Raw genomic sequence first — 25,011 nt, 5'->3', positions numbered from 1 at the left:
TGCTCCTCACAGTGATAATAGGAAGTACTATGTCAGCATGTATACATCATCACTCTCCTCATTACCTTGTGTAGCAGTGCTCCTCGCAGTGATAATAGGAAGTACTATGTCAGCATGTATACATCATCACTCTCCTGATTACCTTGTGTAGCAGTGCTCCTCGCAGTGATAATAGGAAGTACTATGTCAGCATGTATACATCATCACTCTCCTCATTACCTTGTGTAGCAGTGCTCCTCGCAGTGATAATAGGAAGTACTATGTCAGCATGTATACATCATCACTCTCCTCATTACCTTGTGTAGCAGTGCTCCTCGCAGTGATAATAGGAAGTACTATCAGCATGTCTACATCATTGCTCTCCTCATTACCTTATGCAGTGCTCCTCACAGTGATAATAGGAAGTACTATGTCAGTATGTATACAACATCACTCTCCTGATTACCTTGTGTAGCAGTGCTCCTCGCAGTGATAATAGGAAGTACTATCAGCATGTCTACATCATTGCTCTCCTCATTACCTTATGCAGTGCTCCTCACAGTGATAATAGGAAGTACTATGTCAGCATGTATACATCATCACTCTCCTCATTACCTTGTGTAGCAGTGCTCCTCGCAGTGATAATAGGAAGTACTATGTCAGCATGTATACATCGCTCTCATTACCTTGTGTAGCAGTGCAGCTCACAGTGATAATAGGAAGTACTATGTCAGCATGTATACATCATCGCTCTCATTACCTTGTGTAGCAGTGCTCCTCACAGTGATAATAGGAAGTACTGTGTCAGCATGTATACATCGCTCTCATTACCTTGTGTAGCAGTACTCCTCACAGTGATAATAGGAAGTACTGTGTCAGCATGTATACGTCATCAGTCTCATTACCTTGTGTAACAGTGCTCCTCACAGTGATAATAGGAAGTACTGTCAGCATGAATACGTCATCACTCTCCTCATTACCTTGTGTAGCAGTGCTTCTCGCAGTGATAATAGGAAGTACTATGTCAGCATGTATACATCATCACTCTCCTGATTACCTTGTGTATCAGTGCTCCTCGCAGTGATAATAGGAAGTACTATGTCAGCATGTATACATCATCACTCTCCTCATTACCTTGTGTAGCAGTGCTCCTCGCAGTGATAATAGGAAGTACTGTCAGCATGTATACATCATCACTCTCCTCATTACCTTGTGTAGCAGTGCTCCTCGCAGTGATAATAGGAAGTACTATGTCAGCATGTATACATCATCACTCTCCTCATTACCTTGTGTAGCAGTGCTCCTCGCAGTGATAATAGGAAGTACTATGTCAGCATGTATACATCCCTCTCATTACCTTGTGTAGCAGTGCTCCTCGCAGTGATAATAGGTAGTACTGTCAGCATGTATACATCATCACTCTCCTCATTACCTTGTGTAGCAGTGCTCCTCGCAGTGATAATAGGAAGTACTATGTCAGCATGTATACGTCATCACTCTACTCATTACCTTGTGTAGCAGTGCTCCTCGCAGTGATAATAGGAAGTACTGTCAGCATGTATACATCATCACTCTCCTCATTACCTTGTGTAACAGTGCTCCTCACAGTGATAATAGGAAGTACTATGTCAGCATGTAAACATCATCACTCTCCTCATTACCTTGTGTAACAGTGCTCCTCACAGTGATAATAGGAAGTACTATGTCAGCATGTAAACATCATCACTCTCCTCATTACCTTGTGTAACAGTGCTTCTCACAGTGATAATAGGAAGTACTGTGTCAGCATGTATACATCGCTCTCATTACCTTGTGTAGCAGTACTCCTCACAGTGATAATAGGAAGTACTGTGTCAGCATGTATACATCATCGCTTTCATTACCTTGTGTAGCAGTGCTCCTCACAGTGATAATAGGAAGTACTGTGTCAGCATGTATACATCGCTCTCATTACCTTGTGTAGCAGTGCTCCTCACAGTGATAATAGGAAGTACTGTGTCAGCAAGTATACGTCATCACTCTCCTCATTACCTTGTGTAACAGTGCTCCTCACAGTGATAATAGGAAGTACTATGTCAGCATGTATACGTCATCACTCTCCTCATTACCTTGTGTAGCAGTGCTCCTCGCAGTGATAATAGGAAGTACTATGTCAGCATGTATACATCATCACTCTCCTCATTACCTTGTGTAGCAGTGCTCCTCACAGTGATAATAGGAAGTACTATGTCAGCATGTATACATCATCACTCTCCTCATTACCTTGTGTAGCAGTGCTCCTCACAGTGATAATAGGAAGTACTATGTCAGCATGTATACATCATCACTCTCCTCATTACCTTGTGTAGCAGTGCTCCTCACAGTGATAATAGGAAGTACTGTGTCAGCATGTATACGTCATCTCTCTCCTCATTACCTTGTGTAGCAGTGCTCCTCGCAGTGATAATAGGAAGTACTATGTCAGCATGTATACGTCATCATTCTCCTCATTACCTTGTGTAGCAGTGCTCCTCGCAGTGATAATAGGAAGTACTGTCAGCATGTAAACATCATCACTCTCCTCATTACCTTGTGTAGCAGTGCTCCTCGCAGTGATAATAGGAAGTACTATGTCAGCATGTATACATCGGTCTCATTACCTTGTGTAGCAGTGCTCCTCACAGTGATAATAGGAAGTACTATGTCAGCATGTATACATCATTGCTCTCCTCATTACCTTGTGTAGCAGTGCTCCTCACAGTGATAATAGGAAGTACTATGTCAGCATGTATACATCGCTCTCATTATCTTGTGTAGCAGTGCTCCTCGCAGTGATAATAGGAAGTACTGTGTCAGCATGTATACATCATCGCTCTCATTACCTTGTGTAGCAGTGCTCCTCACAGTGATAATAGGAAGTACTGTGTCAGCTAGTATACATCGCTCTCATTACCTTGTGTAGCAGTGCTCCTCACAGTGATAATAGGAAGTACTGTGTCAGCATGTATACGTCATCACTCTCCTCATTACCTTGTGTAACAGTGCTCCTCACAGTGATAATAGGAAGTACAATGTCAGCATGTATATGTCATCACTCTCCTCATTACCTTGTGTAGCAGTGCTCCTCGCAGTGATAATAGGAAGTACTATGTCAGCATGTATACATCATCACTCTCTTGATTACCTTGTGTAACAGTGCTCTTCGCAGTGATAATAGGAAGTACTATGTCAGCATGTATACATCATCACTCTCTTGATTACCTTGTGTAACAGTACTCCTCACAGTGATAATACGAAGTACTATGTCAGCATGTATACATCATCACTCTCCTCATTACCTTGTGTAGCAGTGCTCCTCATAGTGATAATAGGTAGTACTGTCAGCATGTATACATCATCACTCTCCTCATTACCTTGTGTAGCAGTGCTCCTCGCAGTGATAATAGGAAGTACTATGTCAGCATGTATACATCATCACTCTCCTCATTACCTTGTGTAGCAGTGCTCCTCGCAGTGATAATAGGAAGTACTATGTCAGCATGTATACATCATCACTCTCCTCAGTACCTTGTGTAGCAGTGCTCCTCACAGTGATAATAGGAAGTACTATGTCAGCATGTATACATCGCTCTCATTACCTTGTGTAGCAGTGCTCCTCACAGTGATAATAGGAAGTACTATGTCAGCATGTATACATCATCACTCTCCTCATTACCTTGTGTAGCCGTGCTCCTCACAGTGATAATAGGAAGTACTATGTCAGCATGTATACATCATTGCTCTCCTCATTACCTTGTGTAGCAGTGCTCCTCACAGTGATAATAGGAAGTACTATTTCTGCATGTATACATCGCTCTCATTACCTTGTGTAGCAGTGCTCCTCACAGTGATAATAGGAAGTACTATGTCAGCATGTATACATCATCGCTCTCATTACCTTGTGTAGCAGTGCTCCTCACAGTGATAATAGGAAGTACTATGTCAGCATGTATACATCATTGCTCTCCTCATTACCTTGTGTAGCAGTGCTCCTCACAGTGATAATAGGAAGTACTATGTCAGCATGTATACATCGCTCTCATTACCTTGTGTAGCAGTGCTCCTCGCAGTGATAATAGGAAGTACTGTGTCAGCATGTATACATCATCGCTCTCATTACCTTGTGTAGCAGTGCTCCTCACAGTGATAATAGGAAGTACTGTGTCAGCATGTATACATCGCTGTCATTACTTTGTGTAGCAGTGCTCCTCACAGTGATAATAGGAAGTACTGTGTCAGCATGTATACGTCATCACTCTCCTCATTACCTTGTGTAGCAGTGCTCCTCGCAGTGATAATAGGAAGTACTATGTCAGCATGTATACGTCATCACTCTCCTCATTACCTTGTGTAGCAGTGCTCCTCGCAGTGATAATAGGAAGTACTATGTCAGCATGTATACATCATCACTCTCTTGATTACCTTGTGTAACAGTGCTCTTCGCAGTGATAATAGGAAGTACTATGTCAGCATGTATACATCATCACTCTCTTGATTACCTTGTGTAACAGTGCTCTTCGCAGTGATAATAGGAAGTACTATGTCAGCATGTACACATCATCACTCTCCTCATTACCTTGTGTACCAGTACTCCTCACAGTGATAATAGGTAGTACTATGTCAGCATGTATACATCATCACTCTCTTGATTACCTTGTGTAACAGTGCTCCTCACAGTGATAATAGGTAGTACTATGTCAGCATGTATACATCATCACTCTCCTCATTACCTTGTGTAGCAGTGCTCCTCACAGTGATAATAGGTAGTACTATGTCAGCATGTATACATCATCACTCTCCTCATTACCTTGTGTAGCAGTGCTCCTCTCAGTGATAATAGGAAGTACTGTGTCAGCATGTATACCATCATCACGCTCATTACCTTGTGTAGCAGTGCTCCTCACAGTGATAATAGGTAGTACTGTCAGCATGTATACATCATCTCTCCTCATTACCTTGTGTAGCAGTGCTCCTCGCAGTGATAATAGGAAGTACTATGTCAGCATGTATACATCATCACTCTCCTGATTACCTTGTGTAGCAGTGCTCCTCACAGTGATAATAGGAAGTACTATGTCAGCATGTATACATCATCACTCCCCTCATTACCTTGTGTAGCAGTGCTCCTCACAGTGATAATAGGAAGTACTGTGTCAGCATGTATACATCATCACTCTCCTCATTACCTTGTGTAGCAGTGCTCCCCACAGTGATAATAGGAAGTACTGTGTCAGCATGTATACATCATCACTCTCCTGATTACCTTGTGTAGCAGTGCTCCTCGCAGTGATAATAGGAAGTACTATGTCAGCATGTATACATCATTACTCTCCTGATTACTTTGTGTAGCAGTGCTCCTCGCAGTGATAATAGGAAGTACCGTGTCAGCATGTATACATCATCACTCTCCTGATTACCTTGTGTAGCAGTGCTCCTCGCAGTGATAATAGGAAGTACTATGTCAGTATGTATACAACATCACTCTCCTGATTACCTTGTGTAGCAGTGCTCCTCGCAGTGATAATAGGAAGTACTATGTCAGCATGTATACATCATCACTCTCCTCATTACCTTGTGTAGCAGTGCTCCTTGCAGTGATAATAGGAAGTACTATCAGCATGTCTACATCATTGCTCTCCTCATTACCTTATGCAGTGCTCCTCACAGTGATAATAGGAAGTACTATGTCAGCATGTATACATCATCACTCTCCTCATTACCTTGTGTAGCAGTGCTCCTTGCAGTGATAATAGGAAGTACTATGTCAGCATGTATACATCGCTCTCATTACCTTGTGTAGCAGTGCAGCTCACAGTGATAATAGAAAGTACTATGTCAGCATGTATACATCATCGCTCTCATTACCTTGTGTAGCAGTGCTCCTCACAGTGATAATAGGAAGTACTGTGTCAGCATGTATACATCGCTCTCATTACCTTGTGTAGCAGTACTCCTCACAGTGATAATAGGAAGTACTGTGTCAGCATGTATACATCATCACTCTCATTACCTTGTGTAACAGTGCTCCTCACAGTGATAATAGGAAGTACTGTCAGCATGAATACGTCATCACTCTCCTCATTACCTTGTGTAGCAGTGCTCCTCGCAGTGATAATAGGAAGTACTATGTCAGCATGTATACATCATCACTCTCCTGATTACCTTGTGTATCAGTGCTCCTCGCAGTGATAATAGGAAGTACTATGTCATCATGTATACATCATCACTCTCCTCATTACCTTGTGTAGCAGTGCTCCTCGCAGTGATAATAGGAAGTACTGTCAGCATGTATACATCATCACTCTCCTCATTACCTTGTGTAGCAGTGCTCCTCATAGTGATAATAGGAAGTACTGTGTCAGCATGTATACGTCATCAGTCTCATTACCTTGTGTAACAGTGCTCCTCACAGTGATAATAGGAAGTACTGTCAGCATGAATACGTCATCACTCTCCTCATTACCTTGTGTAGCAGTGCTTCTCGCAGTGATAATAGGAAGTACTATGTCAGCATGTATACATCATCACTCTCCTGATTACCTTGTGTATCAGTGCTCCTCGCAGTGATAATAGGAAGTACTATGTCAGCATGTATACATCATCACTCTCCTCATTACCTTGTGTAGCAGTGCTCCTCGCAGTGATAATAGGAAGTACTGTCAGCATGTATACATCATCACTCTCCTCATTACCTTGTGTAGCAGTGCTCCTCGCAGTGATAATAGGAAGTACTATGTCAGCATGTATACATCATCACTCTCCTCATTACCTTGTGTAGCAGTGCTCCTCGCAGTGATAATAGGAAGTACTATGTCAGCATGTATACATCCCTCTCATTACCTTGTGTAGCAGTGCTCCTCGCAGTGATAATAGGTAGTACTGTCAGCATGTATACATCATCACTCTCCTCATTACCTTGTGTAGCAGTGCTCCTCGCAGTGATAATAGGAAGTACTATGTCAGCATGTATACGTCATCACTCTACTCATTACCTTGTGTAGCAGTGCTCCTCGCAGTGATAATAGGAAGTACTGTCAGCATGTATACATCATCACTCTCCTCATTACCTTGTGTAACAGTGCTCCTCACAGTGATAATAGGAAGTACTATGTCAGCATGTAAACATCATCACTCTCCTCATTACCTTGTGTAACAGTGCTCCTCACAGTGATAATAGGAAGTACTATGTCAGCATGTAAACATCATCACTCTCCTCATTACCTTGTGTAACAGTGCTTCTCACAGTGATAATAGGAAGTACTGTGTCAGCATGTATACATCGCTCTCATTACCTTGTGTAGCAGTACTCCTCACAGTGATAATAGGAAGTACTGTGTCAGCATGTATACATCATCGCTTTCATTACCTTGTGTAGCAGTGCTCCTCACAGTGATAATAGGAAGTACTGTGTCAGCATGTATACATCGCTCTCATTACCTTGTGTAGCAGTGCTCCTCACAGTGATAATAGGAAGTACTGTGTCAGCAAGTATACGTCATCACTCTCCTCATTACCTTGTGTAACAGTGCTCCTCACAGTGATAATAGGAAGTACTATGTCAGCATGTATACGTCATCACTCTCCTCATTACCTTGTGTAGCAGTGCTCCTCGCAGTGATAATAGGAAGTACTATGTCAGCATGTATACATCATCACTCTCCTCATTACCTTGTGTAGCAGTGCTCCTCACAGTGATAATAGGAAGTACTATGTCAGCATGTATACATCATCACTCTCCTCATTACCTTGTGTAGCAGTGCTCCTCACAGTGATAATAGGAAGTACTATGTCAGCATGTATACATCATCACTCTCCTCATTACCTTGTGTAGCAGTGCTCCTCACAGTGATAATAGGAAGTACTGTGTCAGCATGTATACGTCATCTCTCTCCTCATTACCTTGTGTAGCAGTGCTCCTCGCAGTGATAATAGGAAGTACTATGTCAGCATGTATACGTCATCATTCTCCTCATTACCTTGTGTAGCAGTGCTCCTCGCAGTGATAATAGGAAGTACTGTCAGCATGTAAACATCATCACTCTCCTCATTACCTTGTGTAGCAGTGCTCCTCGCAGTGATAATAGGAAGTACTATGTCAGCATGTATACATCGGTCTCATTACCTTGTGTAGCAGTGCTCCTCACAGTGATAATAGGAAGTACTATGTCAGCATGTATACATCATTGCTCTCCTCATTACCTTGTGTAGCAGTGCTCCTCACAGTGATAATAGGAAGTACTATGTCAGCATGTATACATCGCTCTCATTATCTTGTGTAGCAGTGCTCCTCGCAGTGATAATAGGAAGTACTGTGTCAGCATGTATACATCATCGCTCTCATTACCTTGTGTAGCAGTGCTCCTCACAGTGATAATAGGAAGTACTGTGTCAGCTAGTATACATCGCTCTCATTACCTTGTGTAGCAGTGCTCCTCACAGTGATAATAGGAAGTACTGTGTCAGCATGTATACGTCATCACTCTCCTCATTACCTTGTGTAACAGTGCTCCTCACAGTGATAATAGGAAGTACAATGTCAGCATGTATATGTCATCACTCTCCTCATTACCTTGTGTAGCAGTGCTCCTCGCAGTGATAATAGGAAGTACTATGTCAGCATGTATACATCATCACTCTCTTGATTACCTTGTGTAACAGTGCTCTTCGCAGTGATAATAGGAAGTACTATGTCAGCATGTATACATCATCACTCTCTTGATTACCTTGTGTAACAGTACTCCTCACAGTGATAATAGGAAGTACTATGTCAGCATGTATACATCATCACTCTCCTCATTACCTTGTGTAGCAGTGCTCCTCATAGTGATAATAGGTAGTACTGTCAGCATGTATACATCATCACTCTCCTCATTACCTTGTGTAGCAGTGCTCCTCGCAGTGATAATAGGAAGTACTATGTCAGCATGTATACATCATCACTCTCCTCATTACCTTGTGTAGCAGTGCTCCTCGCAGTGATAATAGGAAGTACTATGTCAGCATGTATACATCATCACTCTCCTCAGTACCTTGTGTAGCAGTGCTCCTCACAGTGATAATAGGAAGTACTATGTCAGCATGTATACATCGCTCTCATTACCTTGTGTAGCAGTGCTCCTCACAGTGATAATAGGAAGTACTATGTCAGCATGTATACATCATCACTCTCCTCATTACCTTGTGTAGCCATGCTCCTCACAGTGATAATAGGAAGTACTATGTCAGCATGTATACATCATTGCTCTCCTCATTACCTTGTGTAGCAGTGCTCCTCACAGTGATAATAGGAAGTACTATTTCTGCATGTATACATCGCTCTCATTACCTTGTGTAGCAGTGCTCCTCACAGTGATAATAGGAAGTACTATGTCAGCATGTATACATCATCGCTCTCATTACCTTGTGTAGCAGTGCTCCTCACAGTGATAATAGGAAGTACTATGTCAGCATGTATACATCATTGCTCTCCTCATTACCTTGTGTAGCAGTGCTCCTCACAGTGATAATAGGAAGTACTATGTCAGCATGTATACATCGCTCTCATTACCTTGTGTAGCAGTGCTCCTCGCAGTGATAATAGGAAGTACTGTGTCAGCATGTATACATCATCGCTCTCATTACCTTGTGTAGCAGTGCTCCTCACAGTGATAATAGGAAGTACTGTGTCAGCATGTATACATCGCTGTCATTACTTTGTGTAGCAGTGCTCCTCACAGTGATAATAGGAAGTACTGTGTCAGCATGTATACGTCATCACTCTCCTCATTACCTTGTGTAGCAGTGCTCCTCGCAGTGATAATAGGAAGTACTATGTCAGCATGTATACGTCATCACTCTCCTCATTACCTTGTGTAGCAGTGCTCCTCGCAGTGATAATAGGAAGTACTATGTCAGCATGTATACATCATCACTCTCTTGATTACCTTGTGTAACAGTGCTCTTCGCAGTGATAATAGGAAGTACTATGTCAGCATGTATACATCATCACTCTCTTGATTACCTTGTGTAACAGTGCTCTTCGCAGTGATAATAGGAAGTACTATGTCAGCATGTACACATCATCACTCTCCTCATTACCTTGTGTACCAGTACTCCTCACAGTGATAATAGGTAGTACTATGTCAGCATGTATACATCATCACTCTCTTGATTACCTTGTGTAACAGTGCTCCTCACAGTGATAATAGGTAGTACTATGTCAGCATGTATACATCATCACTCTCCTCATTACCTTGTGTAGCAGTGCTCCTCACAGTGATAATAGGTAGTACTATGTCAGCATGTATACATCATCACTCTCCTCATTACCTTGTGTAGCAGTGCTCCTCTCAGTGATAATAGGAAGTACTGTGTCAGCATGTATACCATCATCACGCTCATTACCTTGTGTAGCAGTGCTCCTCACAGTGATAATAGGTAGTACTGTCAGCATGTATACATCATCTCTCCTCATTACCTTGTGTAGCAGTGCTCCTCGCAGTGATAATAGGAAGTACTATGTCAGCATGTATACATCATCACTCTCCTGATTACCTTGTGTAGCAGTGCTCCTCACAGTGATAATAGGAAGTACTATGTCAGCATGTATACATCATCACTCCCCTCATTACCTTGTGTAGCAGTGCTCCTCACAGTGATAATAGGAAGTACTGTGTCAGCATGTATACATCATCACTCTCCTCATTACCTTGTGTAGCAGTGCTCCCCACAGTGATAATAGGAAGTACTGTGTCAGCATGTATACATCATCACTCTCCTGATTACCTTGTGTAGCAGTGCTCCTCGCAGTGATAATAGGAAGTACTATGTCAGCATGTATACATCATTACTCTCCTGATTACTTTGTGTAGCAGTGCTCCTCGCAGTGATAATAGGAAGTACCGTGTCAGCATGTATACATCATCACTCTCCTGATTACCTTGTGTAGCAGTGCTCCTCGCAGTGATAATAGGAAGTACTATGTCAGTATGTATACAACATCACTCTCCTGATTACCTTGTGTAGCAGTGCTCCTCGCAGTGATAATAGGAAGTACTATGTCAGCATGTATACATCATCACTCTCCTCATTACCTTGTGTAGCAGTGCTCCTTGCAGTGATAATAGGAAGTACTATCAGCATGTCTACATCATTGCTCTCCTCATTACCTTATGCAGTGCTCCTCACAGTGATAATAGGAAGTACTATGTCAGCATGTATACATCATCACTCTCCTCATTACCTTGTGTAGCAGTGCTCCTTGCAGTGATAATAGGAAGTACTATGTCAGCATGTATACATCGCTCTCATTACCTTGTGTAGCAGTGCAGCTCACAGTGATAATAGAAAGTACTATGTCAGCATGTATACATCATCGCTCTCATTACCTTGTGTAGCAGTGCTCCTCACAGTGATAATAGGAAGTACTGTGTCAGCATGTATACATCGCTCTCATTACCTTGTGTAGCAGTACTCCTCACAGTGATAATAGGAAGTACTGTGTCAGCATGTATACATCATCACTCTCATTACCTTGTGTAACAGTGCTCCTCACAGTGATAATAGGAAGTACTGTCAGCATGAATACGTCATCACTCTCCTCATTACCTTGTGTAGCAGTGCTCCTCGCAGTGATAATAGGAAGTACTATGTCAGCATGTATACATCATCACTCTCCTGATTACCTTGTGTATCAGTGCTCCTCGCAGTGATAATAGGAAGTACTATGTCATCATGTATACATCATCACTCTCCTCATTACCTTGTGTAGCAGTGCTCCTCGCAGTGATAATAGGAAGTACTGTCAGCATGTATACATCATCACTCTCCTCATTACCTTGTGTAGCAGTGCTCCTCGCAGTGATAATAGGAAGTACTGTCAGCATGTATACATCATCACTCCCCTCATTACCTTGTGTAGCAGTGCTCCTCGCAGTGATAATAGGAAGTACTATGTCAGCATGTATACATCGCTCTCATTACCTTGTGTAGCAGTGCTCCTCACAGTGATAATAGGAAGTACTGTGTCAGCATGTATACATCATCACTCTCATTACCTTGTGTAGCAGTGCTCCTCGCAGTGATAATAGGAAGTACTATGTCAGCATGTATACATCATCACTCTCCTCATTACCTTGTGTAACAGTGCTCCTCACAGTGATAATAGGAAGTACTATGTCAGCATGTAAACATCATCACTCTCCTCATTACCTTGTGTAACAGTGCTTCTCACAGTGATAATAGGAAGTACTATGTCAGCATGTATACATCATCACTCTCCTCATTACCTTGTGTAGCAGTGCTTCTCACAGTGATAATAGGAAGTACTATGTCAGCATGTATACATCGCTCTCATTATCTTGTGTAGCAGTGCTCCTCACAGTGATAATAGGTAGTACTATGTCAGCATGTAAACATCATCACTCTCCTCATTACCTTGTGTAGCAGTGCTCCTCGCAGTGATAATAGGAAGTACTATGTCAGCATGTATACATCATTGCTCTCCTCATTACCTTGTGTAGCAGTGCTTCTCACAGTGATAATAGGAAGTACTATGTCAGCATGTATACATCGCTCTCATTATCTTGTGTAGCAGTGCTCCTCGCAGTGATAATAGGAAGTACTGTGTCAGCATGTATACGTCATCACTCTCCTCATTACCTTGTGTAGCAGTGCTCCTCGCAGTGATAATAGGAAGTACTGTGTCAGCATGTATACATCATCGCTCTCATTACCTTGTGTAGCAGTGCTCCTCACAGTGATAATAGGAAGTACTGTGTCAGCATGTATACATCGCTCTCATTACCTTGTGTAGCAGTGCTCCTCACAGTGATAATAGGAAGTACTATGTCAGCATGTATACGTCATCACTCTCCTCATTACCTTGTGTAACAGTGCTCCTCACAGTGATAATAGGAAGTACTATGTCAGCATGTATACGTCATCACTCTCCTCATTACCTTGTGTAGCAGTGCTCCTCGCAGTGATAATAGGAAGTACTATGTCAGCATGTATACATCATCACTCTCCTCATTACCTTGTGTAGCAGTGCTCCTCACAGTGATAATAGGAAGTACTATGTCAGCATGTATACGTCATCATTCTCCTCATTACCTTGTGTAGCAGTGCTCCTCGCAGTGATAATAGGAAGTACTGTCAGCATGTATACATCATCACTCTCTTGATTACCTTGTGTAACAGTGCTCCTCGCAGTGATAATAGGAAGTACTGTCAGCATGTATACATCATCACTCTCCTCATTACCTTGTGTAGCAGTGCTCCTCGCAGTGATAATAGGAAGTACTATGTCAGCATGTATACATCGGTCTCATTACCTTGTGTAGCAGTGCTCCTCACAGTGATAATAGGAAGTACTATGTCAGTATGCATACATCATCGCTCTCATTATCTTGTGTAGCAGTGCTCCTCGCAGTGATAATAGGAAGTACTGTGTCAGCATGTATACATCATCGCTCTCATTACCTTGTGTAGCAGTGCTCCTCACAGTGATAATAGGAAGTACTGTGTCAGCTAGTATACATCGCTCTCATTACCTTGTGTAGCAGTGCTCCTCACAGTGATAATAGGAAGTACTGTGTCAGCATGTATACGTCATCACTCTCCTCATTACCTTGTGTAACAGTGCTCCTCACAGTGATAATAGGAAGTACTATGTCAGCATGTATACGTCATCACTCTCCTCATTACCTTGTGTAGCAGTGCTCCTCACAGTGATAATAGGAAGTACTATGTCAGCATGTATACGTCATCACTCTCCTCATTACCTTGTGTAGCAGTGCTCCTCGCAGTGATAATAGGAAGTACTATGTCAGCATGTATACATCATCACTCTCTTGATTACCTTGTGTAACAGTGCTCTTCGCAGTGATAATAGGAAGTACTATGTCAGCATGTATACATCATCACTCTCTTGATTACCTTGTGTAACAGTACTCCTCACAGTGATAATAGGAAGTACTATGTCAGCATGTATACATCATCACTCTCCTCATTACCTTGTGTAGCAGTGCTCCTCACAGTGATAATAGGTAGTACTGTCAGCATGTATACATCATCACTCTCCTCATTACCTTGTGTAGCAGTGCTCCTCGCAGTGATAATAGGAAGTACTATGTCAGCATGTATACATCATCACTCTCCTCATTACCTTGTGTAGCAGTGCTCCTCGCAGTGATAATAGGAAGTACTATGTCAGCATGTATACATCATCACTCTCCTGATTACCTTGTGTAGCAGTGCTCCTCACAGTGATAATAGGAAGTACTATGTCAGCATGTATACATCGCTCTCATTACCTTGTGTAGCAGTGCTCCTCACAGTGATAATAGGAAGTACTATGTCAGCATGTATACATCATCACTCTCCTCATTACCTTGTGTAGCCGTGCTCCTCACAGTGATAATAGGAAGTACTATGTCAGCATGTATACATCATTGCTATCCTCATTACCTTGTGTAGCAGTGCTCCTCACAGTGATAATAGGAAGTACTATTTCAGCATGTATACATCGCTCTCATTACCTTGTGTAGCAGTGCTCCTCACAGTGATAATAGGAAGTACTATGTCAGCATGTATACATCATCGCTCTCATTACCTTGTGTAGCAGTGCTCCTCACAGTGATAATAGGAAGTACTATGTCAGCATGTATACATCATCGCTCTCATTACCTTGTGTAGCAGTGCTCCTCACAGTGATAATAGGAAGTACTATGTCAGCATGTATACATCATTGCTCTCCTCATTACCTTGTGTAGCAGTGCTCCTCACAGTGATAATAGGAAGTACTATGTCAGCATGTATACATCGCTCTCATTACCTTGTGTAGCAGTGCTCCTCGCAGTGATAATAGGAAGTACTGTGTCAGCATGTATACATCATCGCTCTCATTACCTTGTGTAGCAGTGCTCCTCACAGTGATAATAGGAAGTACTGTGTCAGCATGTATACGTCATCACTCTCCTCATTACCTTGTGTAACAGTACTCCTCACAGTGATAATAGGAAGTACTATGTCAGCATGTATACGTCATCACTCTCTTGATTACCTTGTGTAACAGTGCTCTTCGCAGTGATAATAGGAAGTACTATGTCAGCATGTATACATATTCACTCTCTTGATTACCTTGTGTAACAGTGCTCCTCACAGTGATAATAGGTAGTACTATGTCAGCATGTATACATCATCACTCTCCTCATTACCTTGTGTAGCAGTGCTCCTCGCAGTGATAATAGGAAGTACTATGTCAGCAAGTATACATCATCACTCTCCTCATTACCTTGTGTAACAGTACTCCTCACAGTGATAATAGGAAGTACTATGTCAGCATGTATACATCATCACTCTCCTCATTACCTTGTGTAGCAGTGCTCCTCGCAGTGATAATAGGAAGTACTATGTCAGCATGTATACATCATCACTCTCCTCATTACCTTGTGTAGCAGTGCTCCTCTCAGTGATAATAGGAAGTACTGTGTCAGCATGTATACCATCATCACGCTCATTACCTTGTGTAGCAGTGCTCCTCACAGTGATAATAGGTAGTACTGTCAGCATGTATACATCATCTCTCCTCATTACCTTGTGTAGCAGTGCTCCTCACAGTGATAATAGGAAGTACTATGTCAGCATGTATACATCATCACTCTCCTCATTACCTTGTGTAGCAGTGCTCCTCACAGTGATAATAGGAAGTACTGTGTCAGCATGTATACATCATCACTCTCCTCATTACCTTGTGTAGCAGTGCTCCTCACAGTGATAATAGGAAGTACTATGTCAGCATGTATACGTCAACACTCTCCTCATTACCTTGTGTAGCAGTGCTCCTCACAGTGATAATAGGTAGTACTGTCAGCATGTATACATCATCACTCTCCTGATTACCTTGTGTAGCAGTGCTCCTCGCAGTGATAATAGGAAGTACTATGTCAGCATGTATACATTATCACTCTCCTGATTACCTTGTGTAGCCGTGCTCCTCGCAGTGATAATAGGAAGTACTATGTCAGCATGTAAACATCATCACTCTCCTCATTACCTTGTGTAACAGTGCTTCTCACAGTGATAATAGGAAGTACTATGTCAGCATGTATACATCATCACTCTCCTCATTACCTTGTGTAGCAGTGCTTCTCACAGTGATAATAGGAAGTACTATGTCAGCATGTATACATCGCTCTCATTATCTTGTGTAGCAGTGCTCCTCACAGTGATAATAGGTAGTACTATGTCAGCATGTAAACATCATCACTCTCCTCATTACCTTGTGTAGCAGTGCTCCTCGCAGTGATAATAGGAAGTACTATGTCAGCATGTATACATCATTGCTCTCCTCATTACCTTGTGTAGCAGTGCTTCTCACAGTGATAATAGGAAGTACTATGTCAGCATGTATACATCGCTCTCATTATCTTGTGTAGCAGTGCTCCTCGCAGTGATAATAGGAAGTACTGTGTCAGCATGTATACGTCATCACTCTCCTCATTACCTTGTGTAGCAGTGCTCCTCGCAGTGATAATAGGAAGTACTGTGTCAGCATGTATACATCATCGCTCTCATTACCTTGTGTAGCAGTGCTCCTCACAGTGATAATAGGAAGTACTGTGTCAGCATGTATACATCGCTCTCATTACCTTGTGTAGCAGTGCTCCTCACAGTGATAATAGGAAGTACTATGTCAGCATGTATACGTCATCACTCTCCTCATTACCTTGTGTAACAGTGCTCCTCACAGTGATAATAGGAAGTACTATGTCAGCATGTATACGTCATCACTCTCCTCATTACCTTGTGTAGCAGTGCTCCTCGCAGTGATAATAGGAAGTACTATGTCAGCATGTATACATCATCACTCTCCTCATTACCTTGTGTAGCAGTGCTCCTCACAGTGATAATAGGAAGTACTATGTCAGCATGTATACGTCATCATTCTCCTCATTACCTTGTGTAGCAGTGCTCCTCGCAGTGATAATAGGAAGTACTGTCAGCATGTATACATCATCACTCTCTTGATTACCTTGTGTAACAGTGCTCCTCGCAGTGATAATAGGAAGTACTGTCAGCATGTATACATCATCACTCTCCTCATTACCTTGTGTAGCAGTGCTCCTCGCAGTGATAATAGGAAGTACTATGTCAGCATGTATACATCGGTCTCATTACCTTGTGTAGCAGTGCTCCTCACAGTGATAATAGGAAGTACTATGTCAGTATGCATACATCATCGCTCTCATTATCTTGTGTAGCAGTGCTCCTCGCAGTGATAATAGGAAGTACTGTGTCAGCATGTATACATCATCGCTCTCATTACCTTGTGTAGCAGTGCTCCTCACAGTGATAATAGGAAGTACTGTGTCAGCTAGTATACATCGCTCTCATTACCTTGTGTAGCAGTGCTCCTCACAGTGATAATAGGAAGTACTGTGTCAGCATGTATACGTCATCACTCTCCTCATTACCTTGTGTAACAGTGCTCCTCACAGTGATAATAGGAAGTACTATGTCAGCATGTATACGTCATCACTCTCCTCATTACCTTGTGTAGCAGTGCTCCTCACAGTGATAATAGGAAGTACTATGTCAGCATGTATACGTCATCACTCTCCTCATTACCTTGTGTAGCAGTGCTCCTCGCAGTGATAATAGGAAGTACTATGTCAGCATGTATACATCATCACTCTCTTGATTACCTTGTGTAACAGTGCTCTTCGCAGTGATAATAGGAAGTACTATGTCAGCATGTATACATCATCACTCTCTTGATTACCTTGTGTAACAGTACTCCTCACAGTGATAATAGGAAGTACTATGTCAGCATGTATACATCATCACTCTCCTCATTACCTTGTGTAGCAGTGCTCCTCACAGTGATAATAGGTAGTACTGTCAGCATATATACATCATCACTCTCCTCATTACCTTGTGTAGCAGTGCTCCTCGCAGTGATAATAGGAAGTACTATGTCAGCATGTATACATCATCACTCTCCTCATTACCTTGTGTAGCAGTGCTCCTCGCAGTGATAATAGGAAGTACTATGTCAGCATGTATACATCATCACTCTCCTGATTACCTTGTGTAGCAGTGCTCCTCACAGTGATAATAGGAAGTACTATGTCAGCATGTATACATCGCTCTCATTACCTTGTGTAGCAGTGCTCCTCACAGTGATAATAGGAAGTACTATGTCAGCATGTATACATCATCACTCTCCTCATTACCTTGTGTAGCCGTGCTCCTCACAGTGATAATAGGAAGTACTATGTCAGCATGTATACATCATTGCTATCCTCATTACCTTGTGTAGCAGTGCTCCTCACAGTGATAATAGGAAGTACTATTTCAGCATGTATACATCGCTCTCATTACCTTGTGTAGCAGTGCTCCTCACAGTGATAATAGGAAGTACTATGTCAGCATGTATACATCATCGCTCTCATTACCTTGTGTAGCAGTGCTCCTCACAGTGATAATAGGAAGTACTATGTCAGCATGTATACATCATTGCTCTCCTCATTACCTTGTGTAGCAGTGCTCCTCACAGTGATAATAGGAAGTACTATGTCAGCATGTATACATCGCTCTCATTACCTTGTGTAGCAGTGCTCCTCGCAGTGATAATAGGAAGTACTGTGTCAGCATGTATACATCATCGCTCTCATTACCTTGTGTAGCAGTGCTCCTCACAGTGATAATAGGAAGTACTGTGTCAGCATGTATACGTCATCACTCTCCTCATTACCTTGTGTAACAGTACTCCTCACAGTGATAATAGGAAGTACTATGTCAGCATGTATACGTCATCACTCTCTTGATTACCTTGTGTAACAGTGCTCTTCGCAGTGATAATAGGAAGTACTATGTCAGCATGTATACATCATCACTCTCTTGATTACCTTGTGTAACAGTGCTCCTCACAGTGATAATAGGTAGTACTATGTCAGCATGTATACATCATCACTCTCCTCATTACCTTGTGTAGCAGTGCTCCTCGCAGTGATAATAGGAAGTACTATGTCAGCAAGTATACATCATCACTCTCCTCATTACCTTGTGTAACAGTACTCCTCACAGTGATAATAGGAAGTACTATGTCAGCATGTATACATCATCACTCTCCTCATTACCTTGTGTAGCAGTGCTCCTCGCAGTGATAATAGGAAGTACTATGTCAGCATGTATACATCATCACTCTCCTCATTACCTTGTGTAGCAGTGCTCCTCTCAGTGATAATAGGAAGTACTGTGTCAGCATGTATACCATCATCACGCTCATTACCTTGTGTAGCAGTGCTCCTCACAGTGATAATAGGTAGTACTGTCAGCATGTATACATCATCTCTCCTCATTACCTTGTGTAGCAGTGCTCCTCACAGTGATAATAGGAAGTACTATGTCAGCATGTATACATCATCACTCTCCTCATTACCTTGTGTAGCAGTGCTCCTCACAGTGATAATAGGAAGTACTGTGTCAGCATGTATACATCATCACTCTCCTCATTACCTTGTGTAGCAGTGCTCCTCACAGTGATAATAGGAAGTACTATGTCAGCATGTATACGTCAACACTCTCCTCATTACCTTGTGTAGCAGTGCTCCTCACAGTGATAATAGGTAGTACTGTCAGCATGTATACATCATCACTCTCCTGATTACCTTGTGTAGCAGTGCTCCTCGCAGTGATAATAGGAAGTACTATGTCAGCATGTATACATTATCACTCTCCTGATTACCTTGTGTAGCCGTGCTCCTCGCAGTGATAATAGGAAGTACTATGTCAGCATGTAAACATCATCACTCTCCTCATTACCTTGTGTAACAGTGCTTCTCACAGTGATAATAGGAAGTACTATGTCAGCATGTATACATCATCACTCTCCTCATTACCTTGTGTAGCAGTGCTTCTCACAGTGATAATAGGAAGTACTATGTCAGCATGTATACATCGCTCTCATTATCTTGTGTAGCAGTGCTCCTCACAGTGATAATAGGTAGTACTATGTCAGCATGTAAACATCATCACTCTCCTCATTACCTTGTGTAGCAGTGCTCCTCGCAGTGATAATAGGAAGTACTATGTCAGCATGTATACATCATTGCTCTCCTCATTACCTTGTGTAGCAGTGCTTCTCACAGTGATAATAGGAAGTACTATGTCAGCATGTATACATCGCTCTCATTATCTTGTGTAGCAGTGCTCCTCGCAGTGATAATAGGAAGTACTGTGTCAGCATGTATACGTCATCACTCTCCTCATTACCTTGTGTAGCAGTGCTCCTCGCAGTGATAATAGGAAGTACTGTGTCAGCATGTATACATCATCGCTCTCATTACCTTGTGTAGCAGTGCTCCTCACAGTGATAATAGGAAGTACTGTGTCAGCATGTATACATCGCTCTCATTACCTTGTGTAGCAGTGCTCCTCACAGTGATAATAGGAAGTACTATGTCAGCATGTATACGTCATCACTCTCCTCATTACCTTGTGTAACAGTGCTCCTCACAGTGATAATAGGAAGTACTATGTCAGCATGTATACGTCATCACTCTCCTCATTACCTTGTGTAGCAGTGCTCCTCGCAGTGATAATAGGAAGTACTATGTCAGCATGTATACATCATCACTCTCCTCATTACCTTGTGTAGCAGTGCTCCTCACAGTGATAATAGGAAGTACTATGTCAGCATGTATACGTCATCATTCTCCTCATTACCTTGTGTAGCAGTGCTCCTCGCAGTGATAATAGGAAGTACTGTCAGCATGTATACATCATCACTCTCTTGATTACCTTGTGTAACAGTGCTCCTCGCAGTGATAATAGGAAGTACTGTCAGCATGTATACATCATCACTCTCCTCATTACCTTGTGTAGCAGTGCTCCTCGCAGTGATAATAGGAAGTACTATGTCAGCATGTATACATCGGTCTCATTACCTTGTGTAGCAGTGCTCCTCACAGTGATAATAGGAAGTACTATGTCAGTATGCATACATCATCGCTCTCATTATCTTGTGTAGCAGTGCTCCTCGCAGTGATAATAGGAAGTACTGTGTCAGCATGTATACATCATCGCTCTCATTACCTTGTGTAGCAGTGCTCCTCACAGTGATAATAGGAAGTACTGTGTCAGCTAGTATACATCGCTCTCATTACCTTGTGTAGCAGTGCTCCTCACAGTGATAATAGGAAGTACTGTGTCAGCATGTATACGTCATCACTCTCCTCATTACCTTGTGTAGCAGTGCTCCTCACAGTGATAATAGGAAGTACTATGTCAGCATGTATACGTCATCACTCTCCTCATTACCTTGTGTAGCAGTGCTCCTCGCAGTGATAATAGGAAGTACTATGTCAGCATGTATACATCATCACTCTCTTGATTACCTTGTGTAACAGTGCTCTTCGCAGTGATAATAGGAAGTACTATGTCAGCATGTATACATCATCACTCTCTTGATTACCTTGTGTAACAGTACTCCTCACAGTGATAATAGGAAGTACTATGTCAGCATGTATACATCATCACTCTCCTCATTACCTTGTGTAGCAGTGCTCCTCACAGTGATAATAGGTAGTACTGTCAGCATGTATACATCATCACTCTCCTCATTACCTTGTGTAGCAGTGCTCCTCGCAGTGATAATAGGAAGTACTATGTCAGCATGTATACATCATCACTCTCCTCATTACCTTGTGTAGCAGTGCTCCTCGCAGTGATAATAGGAAGTACTATGTCAGCATGTATACATCATCACTCTCCTGATTACCTTGTGTAGCAGTGCTCCTCACAGTGATAATAGGAAGTACTATGTCAGCATGTATACATCGCTCTCATTACCTTGGGTAGCAGTGCTCCTCACAGTGATAATAGGAAGTACTATGTCAGCATGTATACATCATCACTCTCCTCATTACCTTGTGTAGCCGTGCTCCTCACAGTGATAATAGGAAGTACTATGTCAGCATGTATACATCATTGCTATCCTCATTACCTTGTGTAGCAGTGCTCCTCACAGTGATAATAGGAAGTACTATTTCAGCATGTATACATCGCTCTCATTACCTTGTGTAGCAGTGCTCCTCACAGTGATAATAGGAAGTACTATGTCAGCATGTATACATCATCGCTCTCATTACCTTGTGTAGCAGTGCTCCTCACAGTGATAATAGGAAGTACTATGTCAGCATGTATACATCATTGCTCTCCTCATTACCTTGTGTAGCAGTGCTCCTCACAGTGATAATAGGAAGTACTATGTCAGCATGTATACATCGCTCTCATTACCTTGTGTAGCAGTGCTCCTCGCAGTGATAATAGGAAGTACTGTGTCAGCATGTATACATCATCGCTCTCATTACCTTGTGTAGCAGTGCTCCTCACAGTGATAATAGGAAGTACTGTGTCAGCATGTATACGTCATCACTCTCCTCATTACCTTGTGTAACAGTACTCCTCACAGTGATAATAGGAAGTACTATGTCAGCATGTATACGTCATCACTCTCTTGATTACCTTGTGTAACAGTGCTCTTCGCAGTGATAATAGGAAGTACTATGTCAGCATGTATACATCATCACTCTCTTGATTACCTTGTGTAACAGTGCTCCTCACAGTGATAATAGGTAGTACTATGTCAGCATGTATACATCATCACTCTCCTCATTACCTTGTGTAGCAGTGCTCCTCGCAGTGATAATAGGAAGTACTATGTCAGCAAGTATACATCATCACTCTCCTCATTACCTTGTGTAACAGTACTACTCACAGTGATAATAGGAAGTACTATGTCAGCATGTATACATCATCACTCTCCTCATTACCTTGTGTAGCAGTGCTCCTCGCAGTGATAATAGGAAGTACTATGTCAGCATGTATACATCATCACTCTCCTCATTACCTTGTGTAGCAGTGCTCCTCTCAGTGATAATAGGAAGTACTGTGTCAGCATGTATACCATCATCACGCTCATTACCTTGTGTAGCAGTGCTCCTCACAGTGATAATAGGTAGTACTGTCAGCATGTATACATCATCTCTCCTCATTACCTTGTGTAGCAGTGCTCCTCACAGTGATAATAGGAAGTACTATGTCAGCATGTATACATCATCACTCTCCTCATTACCTTGTGTAGCAGTGCTCCTCACAGTGATAATAGGAAGTACTGTGTCAGCATGTATACATCATCACTCTCCTCATTACCTTGTGTAGCAGTGCTCCTCACAGTGATAATAGGAAGTACTATGTCAGCATGTATACGTCAACACTCTCCTCATTACCTTGTGTAGCAGTGCTCCTCACAGTGATAATAGGTAGTACTGTCAGCATGTATACATCATCACTCTCCTGATTACCTTGTGTAGCAGTGCTCCTCGCAGTGATAATAGGAAGTACTATGTCAGCATGTATACATTATCACTCTCCTGATTACCTTGTGTAGCCGTGCTCCTCGCAGTGATAATAGGAAGTACTATGTCAGCATGTATACATCATCACTCTCCTCATCTTGTGTAGCAGTACTCCTCGCAGTGATAATAGGAAGCACTATGTCACCATGTATACATCATCACTCTCCTGATTACCTTGTGTAGCAGTGCTCCTCGCAGTGATAATAGGAAGTACTATGTCAGCATGTATACATCATCGCTCTCATTACCATGTGTAGCAGTGCTCCTCACAGTGATAATAGGTAGTACTGTCAGCATGTATACATCACTCTCTTCATTACCTTGTGTAGCAGTGCTCCTCGCAGTGATAATAGGAAGTACTGTCAGCATGTATACATCACTCTCCTCATTACCTTGTGTAGCAGTGCTCCTCGCAGTGATAATAGGAAGTACTATGTCAGTATGTATACATCATCGCTCTCATTACCTTGTGTAGCAGTGCTCCTCACAGTGATAATAGGTAGTACTGTCAGCATGTATACATCACTCTCCTCATTACCTTGTGTAGCAGTGCTCCTCGCAGTGATAATTGGAAGTACTATGTCAGCATGTATACATCATCACTCTCCTGATTACCTTGTGTAGCCGTGCTCCTCGCAGTGATAATAGGAAGTACTATGTCAGCATGTATACATCATCACTCTCCTCATCTTGTGTAGCAGTGCTCCTCGCAGTGATAATAGGAAGTACTATGTCAGTATGCATACATCATCACTCTCCTCATTACCTTGTGTAGCAGTGCTCCTCACAGTGATAATAGGAAGTACTGTGTCAGCATGTATACATCATCACTCTCCTCATTACCCTGTGTAGCAGTGCTCCTCACAGTGATAATAGGAAGTACTATGTCAGCATGTATACATTACTCTCATTACCTTGTGTAGCAGTGCTCCTCACAGTGATAATAGGAAGTACTATGCCAGCATGTAAACATTATTGCTCTCATTACCGTGTGTAGCAGTGCTCCTCCCAGTGATAATAGGAAGTACTGTCAGCATGTATACATCATTGCTCTCATTACCTTGTGTAGCAGTGCTCCTCACAGTGATAATAAGAAGTACTGTGTCAGCATGTATACATCATTGCTCTCATTACCGTGTGTAGCAGTGCTCCTCCCAGTGATAATAGGAAGTACTATGCCAGCATGTAAACATCATTACTCTCATTACCGTGTGTAGCAGTGCTCCTCACAGTGATAATAGGAAGTACTGTGTCAGCATGTATACATCATTGCTCACATTACCGTGTGTAGCAGTGCTCCTCACAGTGATAATAGGTAGTACTGTCAGCATGTATACATCACTCTCCTCATTACCTTGTGTAGCAGTGCTCCTCACAGTGATAATAGGAAGTACTGTGTCAGCATGTATACATCATTGCTCTCATTACCGTGTGTAGCAGTGCTCCTCACAGTGATAATAGGTAGTACTGTCAGCATGTATACATCACTCTCCTCATTACCTTGTGTAGCAGTGCTCCTTGCAGTGATAATAGGAAGTACTGTGTCAGCATGTATACATCATTGCTCTCCTCATTACCTTGTGTAGCAGTGCTCCTCGCAGTGATAATA

The sequence above is a fragment of the Pseudophryne corroboree genome, chromosome 12, assembly GCF_028390025.1.
Source record: "Pseudophryne corroboree isolate aPseCor3 chromosome 12, aPseCor3.hap2, whole genome shotgun sequence".
Classification (NCBI taxonomy): Eukaryota; Metazoa; Chordata; class Amphibia; order Anura; family Myobatrachidae; genus Pseudophryne; species Pseudophryne corroboree.
This window is presented reverse-complemented; position numbering follows the sequence as displayed.